This window comes from Lycium barbarum, chromosome 6, assembly GCF_019175385.1.
Source record: "Lycium barbarum isolate Lr01 chromosome 6, ASM1917538v2, whole genome shotgun sequence".
Taxonomy (NCBI): domain Eukaryota; kingdom Viridiplantae; phylum Streptophyta; class Magnoliopsida; order Solanales; family Solanaceae; genus Lycium; species Lycium barbarum.
The window spans coordinates 117,649,906-117,667,521 of NC_083342.1; the positions used below are offsets into that span (position 1 = coordinate 117,649,906).

Sequence of the window (17,616 nt, forward strand, 5' to 3'; positions counted from 1 at the left end):
CTCTTAATTAGAAATAATTTATATATATTAATAAAACTCATGTAAAGAATAAAATAGGAACTTTAAAAAATAAGTAGGTAGTGGGTGGTGTGACGTGGGTGATTGTGAGATGAGAGTGGGGGTAGTGGGTAGTAGGGTGGTGGTGAGGGGTAGTGGGTAGGGGTGGGTAGTGTGGGATGAGGGTGGGGGTGAGTTGTTGTGGGGTGTGGTTGGGCGGTGGTGAGAGGTAGTGGGTGGTGGGGGTGGGTGGCAGAGGAGTGGGGTGGTTGGGGTGGGGGTGAGTGGTAGGGCGGGGTTGGGGTGAGTGGCGGGGGGGGGGGGGGTGAGTGGTAGCGTGGGCAGGGGTGGGGTGGGGGTGCGTGGTAGGGTGGGGTGGAGTGGATGGTGGAGGGTATAAAGGAGAAATGAAATACGTAACCACGGAAAAACCACCAAATCCGTAGTTTCAAAAATTGGGACTTTTCATGGTTATATAACAATGGAATGAACCATGGGTTTACAACACCATACCACATAATTTTAAGAACAATGGAAACAAACATGGTTTCCTATAAAACCATACATTAATGAACCACGGGAAACCACCATCCAAACAGGGGTAAGGGTAATCAATTTTGCCACATGAACATTCTCATTAATTTCCCTTATATAGCTGGGGTAATCATTTTTGCCACATGAACATTCTCATTAATTTCCCTTATATAGTTACTGGGTTCAGGTGAAATTAAGGGTAATTAAAATCATCATTGTAACACCATTAAAAACATTAGCTATTTAATGGAGGCTCGATGGGCCGTTTGGATGACCGCTGTTACGGTGGTGGTTTTAATGGAGGTTTGTTTCAATAGAGGAAAGGATAGTGGAGATTAATGGTGGCCCACCGGCGAAGATGGATGTTGCTACAATCACCATTTTAAGTCGGGGCGGGTTAGGTGGATTCGAATTCTGTGTTGGGATATGATTAGTTTAGGTTAATTTTAAAACTAACCAATTAAAACGTGTCACGTAATAAATAAAAAATTTAATTATTTTTTCGGTAAAGGACCTAAAATGCCCCTGAACTACGGGGTTTGGTACAATATTGCACTCTGTACATCTATTGGGCCAAAAATGCCCCTGCATTAAAAATAAGGGCAATTTAGGCCCAATAGGTTGACAGCAGGGGCATTTTAGAGCGCAAAGGTAAACATAGGGCATTTTTGTACCAATCCCATAGTTCGAGGGCATTTTAGGTCCTTTTCCGATAACAATATTATAAGTGTCCATTTAGCCTTTTTATTTTAATTCAAAATAAGTATTTCACTTACACCATCAATTAGGGAATTAACTTTGTTTTTTCAGTTTTGCCCTTATTAAGTGATGAGATCTCAATGTGTCAAGTTAATAATAATATGCACATTTTAATTAAGGGCAGTTTAGGGCAAATACCTATTTTTTCTCTAGGAGTTAGTATTTTCTTAAGGGTGCGTAATTGGAAAATTGTTGTCATGTGACCAGGAGGTCACGGGTTCAAGTCGTGAAAACAGTTTCTTGTAGAAATACAGAGTAAAGTAAGACTGCGTACGATAGACCCTTGTGGTCCGACCCTTCTCCGGACCATGGACATAGCAATAGCTTAGTTTATCGGGCTGCCTTTTTTAGTATTTAGTTAAGGATGTGCTAAAGATTAAATGAACATTTATTTTGAATCAGAGGAAGTATCTTTTAAAATTGAAAATTTCGAAAATATACGTGGCCTGTTTGACCATGCAATTTGGATTGCAAACTTAAAGTTTTAATTTAAAATTTTGTGTTTTTTAATCGATAATTATATTAATGACCAAGGAGAAAACATTTAACAGTTCCATAGCCGCTGAACAATGTCGTTTTTGATAGCTTGTGAGACCCTTCCCAAATAGACAGAGCATTTCCCTATGTTAGTTTGCAGATCAGAAGATTTTGAAAAATGGGAGAAGCTTTGTTAAATTGGTGTCAGTGAAGTTACATCACCCCTAAAAATACAACATATCATCTGCAAAAACCCAAATGAGTTATGACCAATCTTGCACACCTTAGGTGGAACTTGAACTCTTTTACTTCTTTAAAACAAATCAAGCTTCTACTCAAGTATTTCATGGCAATTGCAAAAAGAAAAGTTGAAATAGGATCACTTTGGCTCAGTCATTTAGCATTTGAAAAAGGTACAGTTGTCTCTCCATTCACAAATATTGTATAACTAACAATTTTAACACAACTCATTGTCTAGTCCTATAAAGCCACTTAAAAGGAAGAATTTTAATTCCAAATTTGTGATTTCAATTTTTTTTTTTTTTAAAAAAAACTTAACCTATGAGTTTATATTTTATAAAAAAAACTTATAATTTTAAATTTTGCAAAAAAAGACTCATGCTTGACGTGAAAAGATTATTCCTACCATGTGGGAGGACTATATTAAAGAATAGTTAGTTATTGATATTGTTAATTTATTGGACCAGAAGATCTTTTGTAAAATTATGTGCATTTAAAAATTTTGTAATAGCATATAATCGTAAGTATTTATTTACAAATGGAACATGGAGATATGAGATTTATTAATGTGGCGCTTTAGAATATTCGGATATCTTGTTTGTGAATTATATTTGATCACTTGGTAAGATTGTACAAGATTTCAATTTTTTTTATAGTTTTCACAAGTGGTAGCAGGCGAGGAACTTGATCGCCCCGCCCCCTAAAAAAAAAAAGGAAGTCACGATCGAACTCTAATTCTAGAAATAAGTCGGAGCACAGTGGGGTTTTTATTTTTATTAAAAAAGTATAATTTTTGACATTTAAATTACATGTCCAAATAAAATTTAACTTTAAATCAGCCCCTACCCAAGTCAATAATTTCAAGTCATGATTTCAAGTTCTTGTATGAGACACCCGTTTGGTCATAGATTTTGAAACTGAAACTTGAAGTTGTGATTTTTGGAAGTTGAAATTGTGTATGCATTTTACTTGGAAAAAATTTAAAGTTTTATGAGTGGAAGTCCAAAACCCAAAAATTGATCTGGACCAGTTTTAAAATTTTTTGAAGACAGATTTTCAAAATTTGATCCAAATTCTATGGCCAAACATAGACTTAAAGATAAATCTTCAAAATCTACTGCCAAACGCTAGCTTAAGGTCACTTGAGTTCTATATTCTTGAAGCTAATTGTCAGATTTGTGTAGAACGTTTAGGAATATAAAACTAGTAACTCTAAAAGTGTGTTTGGTACGAAGGAAAACATTTTTTGGAAAATGTTTTTACCATGTTTGTTCGGTCAAAATTTTTGAAAAATATTTTCTCTAGAAAAATAATAAGTTCCTTAAAATTGAGGAAAATGATTTACCTAGTGAAAGTAAGGGAAAACAAGTGACATTTCAAGTTCATTATCTTCTCGTCACCCACTCAACGCCCCCAACCCCAACCAGTGACGGATCCATAATTTTCAATTAGGGTGTTTGAAAAAACAAATGAACCAATTTTTGCATTTGTTCAGGGTGTTCAAAAGTCAATATATGTACATGAACACATAAAATTAACCCTAAATATACACTGTAATTTTTTGCCGAAGGTGTTCGGGTGAACACCCCGGGCCTTGACTGCATCCGCCCCTGACCCCAACCTCTTGACCATCCCAACTCCCCCCCCCCCCACCCCCCACACTCCCGAACACCCAATCCCTAGTCCCTACTCCATCCTACCCTCATAATGTTTGCTATATTAAATATAAATGCTTTTGGGGTAATTTTTTTTTCCTTACTTACCGAACGTTAGAAAATAAATAAAAAACCCACTTGTTTTCTAGGAAAACATTTTTCTGCGTACCAAACACACCCTACGAGATTGATGCTTTTTCTATTGCAGATAACAACTTCTTCACACACTTGTCATGATTTTCATCTAAACGATCTAATATTTTACACGTGTGTGTATATATATGAATTTTCAATAATTGAGATTTGCATTCATTACGATAAAATTGAAAATGATTTTCTAATATAAACATTTTTTTTTTTAAAATCAAGTTATTAAAAAGGATTTAAAGCATTTGCAGTTTATGAGGTGACATTAATCATTGTGTTTCTTGACCCATAAGACAGGCCACAGTATGCCTGTCAACCGGTTCCAACCGGAACCGGACCGGTAACCGGTTAGGAAACCGGCCGGTTCCGGTTCCAAAACCGGAACCGCCTAACCGGTTCCGGTTCCAAAACCGGAACCGCCTAACCGGTTCCGGTTTAACCGGTTCCGGTTAACCGGTTTGAAGGTCCAAACCGGAACCGGTCCGGTTTGGACTCGTTAAATTTTTTTTTTTTTTTTTTTTTGTATTATATATATATATTATAGTATTTATTTGTATATTGTAGGTATATTTACATATGTTATACAATTTTATAATTAAAGTTTAAATATTTACTGACTAACAGCCTAACAGCAAGTCAGCAATACAGAATAATGCTTTTCATACACATATATATGTATAACTTACATATACTTATATATATGTACTATATACTTATATATATGTATAACTTAATATATATATATATATATATATATATATATATATACTATATGTACTTATATATATGTACTATATACTCTATATACTTATATATATGTATAACTTAATATATATACTATATATACTTATATATATGTATAACTTAATATATATACTAAATATATGTATAACTTAATATATATACTATATATATGTACTATATACTATATATAGGATAGCTTAATAGATATATAGGTATAACTTAATATATATACTATATATACATATCTACTATATATACAATATATACTATATATATTTATATAATATATATACTTATATACTATATATACTTATATATGTGTATAACTTAATATATATACTATATATACTTATATACATATCTACTATATATACAATATATACTATATATATTTATATAATATATATACTTATATACTATATATACTTATATATGTGTATAACTTAATATATATACTATATATACTTACTATATATACTTACTTATTATATATACTATATATACTTACTTATATACTATATATACTATATATACTTACTTATATACTATATATACTTACTTATATACTATATATGTACTATATACTATATATAAGTAAGTATATATAGTAAGTATATATAGTATACTTACTTACTTATATATGTGTATAACTTAATATATATAGTATATATACTATATACTTACTTATATACTATATACTATATATACTTACTTATATACTATATATACTATTTTTTCTATATATACTTAAAATATACTAAGAATATACTATATATACTATATATACTATTTTTTCTATATATACTATATATACTTATATATGTTTAAGTATACTATATAACTTAAGTATATTCTTAGTATATTTTAGGTATATTCCTAACTTAATAAAAGTAAAAATATAAACACAAATAAATAGAAGAAAGCTCAATGAGCCATATATTTTATTCATTCTTGGATAACATTTATTTGCAAGTTGTATTTTTTTTAACTTGCAAATAATACATGAGTTATACAAAAATAGTAGAATAATAAAATCACCAATTTTGAACCATTTCGTTAATTTCCCCCACATCATATTCGGTCATGGAAATATCTTCAAAGTCTTCCATTTGGTCCGGTCCACTAGCTATCAAATCTTCAATTTCTTCGTCTTCGCCTTGCTCCGCTTCTGAGTTTTGGTTGCGTCGCTCCGATCTAATCCAATCTCGAATGCACACTAGTACTTGCAAGCTAAAGCCGGATAATGAATGTCTATGGTCTCCAATTTGCTGTCTTCCTTGGCTAAATGCGCTCTCCGAAGCCACGGTTGATACTTGAACCGTAAGGATATCTCGAGCCATTCTTGAAAGTATCGGATAGCTTGCCTTGTACTTCTTCCACCATGCTAAGACGTCCACCTCATCCAGTTGGCTGATATCCACATTTGGCTGCATCAAATAAAAGTTAAATTCATCAAAGTTTGCAGTAGAAGAAGATAGAGGCTGTGAATGTAAAACTTTTAAACCCGACAAGCCCTTTTTGCTACTATGAGAAGTAGTAGGGCGTGGAGCAACTGGTGTAGCACGTTCTTCCAAACTAGAATAATGAGTAAAAACTCTTCTAAACTCATCATCAATAGCGAGATCGGCTTCAGCTAAAGATGGTTGAACTCCCTCTTCAATTTCTAAAAATGTATAAATTTGACTAACCAAATTTTTAGTATAAGACACTTTTAAACAAGGATTTAAAAGAGAACCCAATATAAATAAAGTTGGGATGGGAAAAAAATACTTCTTAAATTTGATTATCATTTCAAAAATAGCCACTTGATAATCGGGTTTATATTTATACTCTTGTAAAACTCTAGCTATTTCCGCTAAGTAGGCTAAAATTCCGGTTACCGTGGGATAGAATTGTCTAGAAAAAGCAAGAGTTGCATTATAAAAATTTTCTAAGAGTTCAATACATTCTTTAACATCTTCCCAATGCCTATAAGTTAACCAATCCTCACTATCAATATTATATTTGTTGTGAACTTGTTGTATGGGAATCCTATACTCATATGCTTGTTGTAGCATAATGTAAGTGTAGTTCCACCTAGTCTCAATTTCTACTTGAATTTTCCTAGGTCTAAGGTTATTTTCCACACAAGCATTCTTAAAATCTCTAATTCTTCCCCTATTAGCATTACAAAAAAGAAACGCAACAGCATTTCTAACTTTTTGAACAGAATCATCAAAATGCATAAGACCATCTTTAACAATTAAATTTAAAATGTGACAACTACATCTTACATGAAAAATATTTCTTAGAGGAGGGTTTATTTCTCTTTTTAAAAGACCAATTGCCTTTGTATTATTAGAAGCATTATCTAAAGCAATACAAAGTGTTTTTCTATAAATGTTAAAAAATCTCATTATAGTAGACATTGAATCGGCTAAAAATTTTCCATCGTGACGACCTTTTCCTTCGTCGTATAAAAAAGCTATAATTCTTTTTTGCATAACCCAGTTGTCATCAACCCAATGACATGTAATAGCAAAGAAATCTAAATGGTTAATACTAAGACCCAAATCAGCGGTAAGACAAACATTACAATTTAAAGAATTAAATACATGACGCAAATAAAATCTATATTTTTTAAACAAATCTATAACATCGGCTCTACAAGTACTTCTAGGAATACCCTCAAATAACGGGTTATAACAACGTTGAATGTAAGTAACAAACCCTAAACCCGAGGGAAAGGAAAATGGTAAACAATCATAAGCTACCATTTTAGCTACTTCTACGCGTTCTTTTTTCTTGTCATACTTAAAATTTCTACCAGTTCGTGGGTCTATCGTCATTTGAATCCCCCCCACATTTGAACCCGTTTGCTCTCCCCAAACATCCATATGTTTGGTTCTCATATGAGCATTTAGTGTACCCGTTCCACCATCCTTACCAGTTCCTTGCTTAAAACTAAATACTTGTCCACATAGGGTACATGTAACTGATTGATTTTCCCTATCCTTAGTCATAAATTTCCAAACTTTAGCTGTTGGCCTACGAGTTCTAGGCGGTTTGTCTTGTGTATGTGATTGTGCAGGACCTGTATCTCCTATAGGATTTTCGGGGGGTTGTGTTTCATCATCATCATCATCATCTAAGTCTTCATTAAAAGTGTCGGTAAAATGTTGTTGCATTGCCTCATGACCTAAAAGTGGATTATTTCCACCAACATCAATACCTAAATTAGGTGTTTCTTCCACAAATGTTTCCTCATTAAGCGCACCCCTAACAGTACGACTACTACTACCGGCACCACGTCTTAATCTCTTTGACATTATTAAATAGAAATAATTTAAATCACAATAAAATAAATTACAACAAATTAAATTGCTAGAATTAAATTGCGTAAATTAAATTTCAAAAAATAAATTGCTAGAATTAAATTGCGTAAATTAAATTTCGAAAAATAAATTGCTAGAATTAAATTGCAAAAATTAAAGATAGAGTTGGAACGAAGGTACCAAATTGCCGGAATAATTTCCAACAAAGCGAAGGCGGCTAGAATTGCAAATCCACCAAAGCTACTTCGGATTGTTGCAAAATCACCAACTCCACCAACAATATTATAATTGCAAAATTAATAATTGAAAGTTCAAACTATAATAAGACTTTGTGGCTAATTATTGCAAAGTAACTATAATTGAGAGATTGAGATTTGAGAGAAAGATGAAGAAGAGTGAATTGAAATGAAAATGAAGAAGGGTTTATATAGGGGTGGGGGAGGGGTTAAAGTGTTAAAAAAAAAAATTTGGGGGCCAAAAATTAAGAAAATGACCGTTTGGCAACGGCCATTTTTGCAAATGGACCGTTGCCAACGGTCCATTACCGAGGCCCAAGTCCAACGGCTCTTTTCTTTTTTTTTTTTTTTTTTAACCGGTTTAACCGGTTTAACCGGTCCGGTTCCGGTTAACAAAAATTTGGAACCGGACCGGTTAACTAATATCCGGTTAACCGGAACCGGTTAACCGGTTATACCGGTTCCGGTTCCGGTTCCGGTTTAACCGGTCCGGTTACCGGTTAAAACCGGTTACACGGAACCGGTTGACAGGCATAGGCCACAGCAACTTTTCCATTTCCAGCTGTTACATTTATAATTATATATACAAAAAATAAAAATAAAAAAACCCCGTTTTTCTCTTTGTTCTTGGTCAATGTTCGTCTACGTAGCCAGTGGCCCCTCCAGCACATGTTAGCCTTTTGAATTCCGTTTTGCATCGTCATGCCAAGGTCCTTTGTTTTTCCCCTCTATGGAATTTGTGTTATTATTTCTATATTGAATTTGTTATTGTTTGATTAATTGCTGGTTTGCTTTTTTTTTTTCATATATTCTCATTTTCTTACTTTTGGGTGAACTAATTATTATACATTTCGTTCAGTTTGGTATGCTGGACAAGCATAAATAGTTCTGAGTTAAAAATTTAGTACTGACTTATCTCTTGTTTGGTCACTAATTAATTAGTACCAGGATAAGTTATTTCTACTAGATAGTGGAATAATAGTACTGGGATCAGTTATTCATGGATGAAATAATTAAAATGACAAAATAATTCCAATATAACTAATCCAACATAATTTGTCTTCAAACCAAACGACCCCTTAGTTCCAAAATTAGTTGAGAATCCGCTATATGATTATTGCCTAACTTCTTCCCGTTAATAATTATGTTATTCGGACGTAGTTACTAGCTTTTTCTTTGATCAAATAACCAAACTGATTTATATTCTTAACTGATGAATACCTTTTTCTTTACTTCACTAAATTGACCTACTCGTCAGTGAAGTTAGCGAAGAATCATGAGGTTTCAGGTTCGAATTCTGGCGGAGACAAAACCAAGTAGTGATTTATTTCTATCTGTTAAAGCTTTGATGAACTACAGTTACTCACTATCTGTAGCTGGCGAGAGGTTGTAGGTACCTAGTGGAATTTAGTACAAGCGCATGCAAGTTGGTCCGGATACCAACTTTTTAAAAAAAAGGCAGCCCGGTGCACTAAGCTCCCGCTATGAGCGGAGTCTGGGGAGGGCTAGACCACAAGGGTCTATTGTACGCAGTTTTATCCTACATTTCTATAAGAGGTTGTTTTCACAGCTTGAACCCGTGACATCCTGATCACATGGCAGCAACTTTACCAGTTACGCCAACAATACCACTCTTATTAAAATAAAAATAAGAAGTGAGGTACATTTAGGTGGAATTTTTTTTCTAGATTCGTGAGGGCTTTGGGTTTTAATTGGAAGAACCTCCCATCCTTTATTCTAAAATTTGTGTTTGAGATACTTTTATCTTACTAAACAATAGTAAGTACCCAAGATGACGAAGGGAAAGAAAAAGGAGTGGATGTGGTGTTTAGTTATGGGTTAGCAAACTGAGTGGTTTTTGCTCAGATTCTAATTCAGTGTTGTTGAAACTTGAAAGTTCGCTCAAAGTGCGCTTAAGCCTCGAAGCCTGGTGAAGTCTAGGTTGTGTCGCTTCGACTTGCTTAATCGACGCGTTAGTGTAGGCGTCAAGGTGCTAGGACGTGTATCTCCACCGATGGATTCTGTCTTTGGGCATAACAAAACACACTCACACACACACATATAGCTTAATTATAGTCTTCCATTCTCTTGTCCAAAATAATTATTGTATTTGTTAATAGTTATGTATCCTTGCATTACATTTCTATTTTCTAATATATCCTTGTTGGCGCTTTTTTCCGCTAAAGCCCTCGCTTTAGTTGTGCCATGTGCTTAACGCTCCAACTGACCTGAGCATTCCTTTGAGCTTTGAGCTTTTGACTACTTTGAACCCTATATATGATGTGTGGTAAAAAACCTTTTGTATAAATACTAATCATAGATTTCGAATCCAGTATATTAAATGTGTTGTAGTAGAATCCATAACTCAAACCTATGAAGTTCAAATCCTGGATCCACTTCTGGAAAAGAAGACATGAATTATTGTGCATATGAATGACAAAATGAGTAGCACAGTAATCAATGTGTGGTTGACAAGTTGTCATGATCAGTTACAAAAGGAAGAAGAAAAACAAGTGGAGTGTAACATGTTGTTCTTGAATTATTAGTTATTCCATTCATGATTTCCGGATGGATGTTGTTTATGCATGTTGGTACTTTGGATAGCACTTTATTTTTCTTTTGAATGCATTGGTGGTTTCTTGTCTCGGAGTGCATTAATTTTTTGTAATTCAAAATTGTACTTTGGACTGTTAATGCAGATTCTTTACAATCGGTTATATCAAAAGAATCGCTCAATCAGTTGAAAAGAGCCATCTAAGGGACTATGCAAAAGAAAAACATGGATTGCTTTTTAGGATTGGGATATGTTCTTCTCGATACAGATATTACGGCCAATACACATCTTCCGCTAGAGGATATGCTTCATTTACCGGGTACAAATCACAAAACGGTCTCTACAACAAAGATGCCATCAGCTACTTGGTCACGTAATTTTAAATCAAATCTGCTGAATTCTTTGTACAAGGGAAGATATTTTACTTCTCCTAGAGGATATGCTTCATTAATTAGCTACAGAATACAAGATGGTCTGTGTAACAATTTTCACAGGATACTCTCGGCCAGAGCACATCATGCCCGACTCGCTTGGAGGAGGTTCTTGCTGAGTTCTTCTTTGTACAAAAGAAGAACTTTTCTTCCGCTAAGTAGAATCGCCCAAGCAGTTAATTTGGCTTTGTGCCGCTCTTTTGCCGATGTTCCCGGTATATTTGCCTTAACATGTCGAAAGAACCCTACATTGGCAAAAGCCTTGCCGGGTATGGACCTCTCCTTCCTTAGGAATAATGCATCTTTTTTGCGTGCACAATATGGATTTACTGGACTAATTCTAACGGTATTCGAATGCGCTAAACTTTTGGTAAGAGCTTTTCATTTGGCGATCCTGTTTTCTCCGTGCATTGCAATGGCTCGATTTGCGGATGTTCTTGGACCTCAGTTCAGGAAAATCTGGATTCGGGTTGTTCGCTGGACGCTTGAAAGCGCGGGTCCAGTGTTTATAAAATGGGGCCAATGGGCGGCTTCACGGCCAGATTCGTTCCCACAAGACTTGCGTGCTGAGCTGTCAAAGCTTCAATTGAGAGCTCCCCAACATAACTCTGCCCATTCGATAAAAGCCATTGAAGATGCTTTCGGACGCAAGCTCACGGAGATGTTCGACGGGTTCAACGAGACCCCCGTTGGGTCCGGAAGTATAGCTCAAGTGCACACTGCTTTCTTGAAGCATAGTCCCCCAGATGGTCGAAAGATCAAGCCCATGAAAGTGGTGTTGAAGGTTAGACACCCAGAAGTTGTTGAATCGATTGAAAGAGATTTTAAGATTATCAATATAATTGCAAAAATATCCCGGTTCGTACCGTCACTTGAGTGGCTTAGGTTGGACGAAAGCTTCGAGCAATTTTTTGTCTTTATGATGTCGCAAGTTGACCTTCGGAGAGAAGCGGACAATCTGAGTCGTTTTAATTATATTTTTCGGAGATGGAAACACGCCTCTTTCCCTAAGCATGTTAATGTACATCCCGACGTGCTGGTGGAAACTTTTGAGGAAGGGAAAGGTCTCGCGGACTATGTTGATGGACTCAAGGGTCATGATGAACGACTTAAGAGTGCTCTTGCTCATACCTTGGGCAAAGCACATCTCAAGATGCTTGTGGTAAGCTCTTCATATGTTTTTTTTAGAATTAAACTTTGTTCTTATTGCGATTACATTCTTTTAAAAAGTAAACTTCGTTCTTTCGGGTTGACAACTTCTTCCATGCGGATCTGCATCCAGGAAATATTCTTGTGCGTGTACTGCAGCAAAAATCCTCTTTGAAACGTATATTCAAGTCAAAAAAGCCCCACGTGGTTTTCCTCGATGTAGGCATGGCTGCTGAACTTTCTCAGTACGAAAATAGAAATTTGGTTGAATTCCTTAATGCAGTTGCTCGCCGAGATGGTAGCACTGCAGCTAAGTGCACTTTAAATTTTTCAAAGAAGCAGAACTGCCCTAATCCAGATGCCTTCATTAAGGTGAATTATTTTATCCATTCAGAATTTCTTTACTTTCTAGGCAACGGATATGGTTGTTTCTATTGACTAGTGACTTTGTTTCTTTGGACTGGTTTAACCAGTACTTTGACTAGTGACCTATCATTAAACTCTTCATTTGCAACCTCCCATTGGCATCCAATGCTCTCTTGGCATGATGTTTGGTGTGAACCCTTAGCCGTGCTCGTATCGACTATCTCTTTTGTGCTTGAGATTTCTGTTGTTGAGCATGAAGTGCAACCATGGCTTAATGATGTTGGCAGTATGTTGCATTTACTAGCTTCTCTGTTTAGTATTTTCAGAATCCCTGGTCAGTCCTTAATATGTCAATATGAGTTCCAAATTCCTTTGTCAGTTCATTCCATGCTTGGTTTCTGATGTCATTTAGGTTGTTTTAGATTTTAAAAGATTGGAGCTTCTTATGGAGCTGATTTCTAGATCAAATGCAAATATTCAGTTTTAATTTCTATTTCAAACCAGTGAATGTTTATATCAGTCAGATTCAGTGATTATTTTCTTATATTAAATATATGTATTCCTAATATTTAGAACTAACATATTCATTCATAATGTCTTTCTTATTAATAAATCCTGCTTCCAGTTATATTCATCATGTAATGGTACCCTCTTCAAGGGAGGGGAAGAGGGGGGGGGGGGGGGGCACTAAGGTGCACTCTTGAGCGCTTTGGTGCTTGCACCAAAATGTCACCAAATTGAAGTGACGAAGCGTCCAACCACACCACACCTAGCTGCAGGTTTATCTGTGCTTTTAACTAATATCTTGGTTCCAAATAGAGATCAAGATATGCTTTAATATCTTTTGTCAAAAACTCTTTGCATCTCAGTCCCAGATAATAGCTGAATGTTTTGGGAAAAAAATCAGGCTTTTCATTGTCTACCTCCGCCCAAACAGATACTTATGGAACCACCTGAAATGAGTAAAAGTTTCCTTTCCAACCGTATTTGCGAGACTCCTTTCTTCATACAAATGTTCATAGCCAAAAGAGACCTCCTTTGCTCCTATAACGGAATCAGCCAATGTTCCCATGTGCAAGGTTCATTCCTTGAAGAGGTCGAATAGTTCATTTTCATTCATTGTATTGTTGCCTTATGTGCTATTTCTATCTGCAGGTAAATTCTATCCAGTACTGGAATTGGATAGGATATATCTGGCCTTCGAGAAGGATTTTATTGTGAGGGGACTCCTCGTCTTTGGAAGTTTAATGGTTTGGGGGACATTGAATCCCTGGATTTTCTGGCTTCCGTTTCCCGTCAATCAACACTCTCTTAGTTCAGAAGCATAGTTTAGTGTTTTTAGTTCTCATACTTCTAGATATATGCGACTGAACTCTTTTTTTCTTTTTTAAATTGTTGATGGAGATAGAATCAGAGTATAGTCTAAGTATGCCAGCATACTGTTTATGTACTGTATATATATAGTGGCCTTTTTATAACGATTTTTGTTACATCCGTATGGCTCATATATCTTAAAACATTTGTATTATGAATATCTCTCCTTGATTCCTCTTTGTTCCTGAATATAAATTTTTATGACATTGCTGAACAGGAAGTAAAAGAGTCTTTTGATTTTTGGGGGACTCCAGAAGGTGATTCAGTCCCTCCTGCGGACTGCGTGATGCAGCTACTTGAACAAGTTAGGCGTCACAAAGTGAACATTGACAGCAGTGTGTGCACCGCCATTTTGACAACTTTAAGTCTCGAGGTAGTTTCTTCCTTCATTAGTCGACCTGTTCTAGATTGTAAGTAAATTTTTTATTTTAGTTCCCACCCGGTGTCCCCCACCCGCACTGGGCCCAACTAATCCGAATTCGCCCTATGTAAGCCTATTTATGGGGGAAGCGCTCCCTGCCAGGTTTTTTGGTTTTTGCATTCCCACAGCTCAAACCTGTTTAAGTAATTGATTGAACGTAAAGTTTCTGCTTGTCTATAGATAGTTCAGCATGAACCGGTAAGTATTAAACCTACATTGTCTTACACTACCAATAATGTGTTGACAACATATACGACTGACATTGCCCATAGCCTCTGTCACGTCTACCTGTGGACGACAAAGGGAATGAATCTAAAACAGTCAAACCTCTCTATTTCGAACCTTTTTCTGCCTGTTTGGTATTTATAATTTAATCGATAAATAGATATTTAAGTAGGACTATTATATAGTTATTTTTACAAACTGTGTAGCGGTACAATGATGGTTGTTACTGTTATAAGGTAAAAAACTGTTTTAGAAGTAAAATATAATATAAAAAATTGGTTCTCAAGAAAACTCGCCCTATTATAGTGAAATGCTCTTAATGGAGTGTGGTTTTGTTATATAGAGATCTGACGGTAAATCTTTTGTTTCCATACTTTTGAGTAATCCTGTTCTTTTTGTTGTAGGGTTTGCTACGGGAACTTGATCCTAAATATGATATGATGCATACTCTCAAAACGTTGCTTATGAAATAGGATCTTTCCGACACAATTGTAAAGTTGTTATAGAGGTAATATATGACATAAAAAATAGTTCTAAAGAAAACTCGCCCTATCATAATGAAATGCTCTCATAGGGTGTGGTTTTGTTATAGAGAGGTCTGACAGTAAATCTTTTGAGTAATCCTGTTCATTTTGTTGTAGGGTTTGCTATGGGAACTTGATCATAAATATGATATGATGCATACTCTCAAAATGTTGCTTTTGAAAGCTAACTGGGCAGAGGATCTTTCCTACACAATTGAAAAGACGTTTTAGAAGTAAAATACAACATAAGAAATCGGTTCTAAAGAAAAAGGCCTATCATAGTAAAATGCTTTTATAGAGTGTGCTTGTTATAGAGAGGCTTGACGATAAATCTTTCAAGGCTCAGCAGAGAAGTCACTTAATTTTTTGTTATGTTTGCTGAACTTGATATGTTTGAAGGTTCTCATCTCACTTGTTGGCAGCCATACTCGGTGCATGGACAGAAACCTCCATTACATTGGCCTTAAGGAAATAAGCAACTTGTGGATATTTTAGCAAGATTAGAGAAATAGTATTGTTTGAAATATGATTTTTAAATTATTTTCATGAGTACAACTTAATTCTTTATTTCTTGATCGTATTCTTTACTCTCTCACATCTGATAGGTTCTCCATCAGATAGACGTTCCGCTAGCAACCAATATCCGGAAGACAAATAGATAGAGAAACTCGAACCACAATGAAATAGAGGGAGAAGAGATTAAAAATCAAGCTAAAAACGTCACTAATAACAGCAGTAACAATTAGAGGGGGAGAAACAATTAGAAAAAAGGCATTGGTAAACTAACAATCAAATACTATTAAATGAAAGTAAATCCATGGGGAAAGAGACTTGAACCTATAAATGAAATGCACACTAATGATGAATCCAAGAGGATCTAATTAAAGAGATAGAAGAGTAAATAAAGGTAGAAGAGTAAATAAAACTAGGAATTTTTACGCGCTACAACTACTTCTAATAAATAATTAGTGTTAATAACTATCTTTTATTTTAATTACTAATAATAACTAAATACTTTTCTAATTTAACTATTATAGCTACACAGTAACTTTCAATTACCATTTCACAAATACACCTAAAAATTAGCACCCCCAATCTCATATCCCCTTTTAATGGTAACAATATTAATCACTTAATATACATTACCATTCTCTATCATTTTTCATAAATTCTTACCTTTTTAAAAAGGGAAGAATCTGTGAATGCCCAGTGAAATAGTCGTCTTCTTCCTCTCTTCACCCTTCTGCAAAATTCGATTTTCCATTTTGGGATATTGCAATCCGAAATGGTATTTTCAGTACAGTTATTTCGATTCAAGGCATATGTGGTCAAAGTGGGCCTCTTTCACGTTCTATCCCATCTACTTTGTTTCGTGAAATTTTCGCTATTTGTGTCATTATTCTTCCACAAAAACAACTTGGTGGAAGTGATTGTTTTTGCTCCAAGCCGTGGTGGTGGTTATGGCGGCGCACACGAGAGAAGGGGAGAGAGAAATTTTTTTAAGGTTTTTGAGAAGATGAAAAATATATGCATTTGTGTATGTTCTATGATATAACTACCAATTGTTGTGGTTGGTGGTGTATTTTTGTAAGTTTTTCTATATATTTGTGCATTTTGTTCAAATTAATTCCATCAGTTCATCTAGTTTCAAATACACGGGTGACACAAATACATGGTAAGTTTTCTATATATTTATGTAGTTTGGTCAAATTAATCCCATCAAATACATGGGTGATGCAGATTATTACTCACACAAATACATGAGATTTAATATAAAATATATGGGGTTTGATTGGAAACTTCAAATACATTAGTTATACTATCAAATACATAGGTAAATAAATAAAAAAAATCAATATTGAAAACTTCAAATACATTACCACTAAATACATGGGTGATGCAAATTGTTACTCACACAAATACATGATATTTAATATAAAATACATGGAGTTTGATTGGAAACTTCAAATACATTAGTTATGCTATCAAATACATGGGTAAATAAAAAACGAAATCAATATTGAAAACTTCAAATACATTGGCTATTGAATGTTTTCAAATTTTGAATTTTTGATTTTTTACGTTTGAATGTTGAAGATTGGATGAAGGAATAGAAAACAGTTATGGAAAGAAATCTAAACTCTGATTTTGTGGAAGAGTATGCTAAAAAATACCAATTAATAACTAATTAAATGATCCCACTATTATGGCCTAAAATCAAGGGATATGTTTTTTTTTTTACTGTGTTTCTATGAATTTACACGCATCAAATACATTTGAAAAAATACCTTAATTTGGGAAAACATAGCTACAAATGGTAAGATTTGAAAGATTAGCTATAAATGATAGGAAACTACCATAAGGTAGTCATTTGAGTAATTTTACCATAAAACTATCCAATATCGGATGGAAAATAATTCTGCCAGAGGTAATATTTTTTCTTAAAAATTGACCCTGTTTCCTTACAGT

The 17,616-nt window shown here is 34.7% G+C and overlaps 1 pseudogene; it reads left to right on the forward strand.

Moving 5' to 3' along the window:
• Positions 1 to 8,941: 8,941 nt before the first annotated feature.
• LOC132645792 (uncharacterized) lies at positions 8,942 to 15,647 on the forward strand (annotated as a pseudogene).
• The last annotated feature ends 1,969 nt before the right edge of the window (positions 15,648 to 17,616 follow it).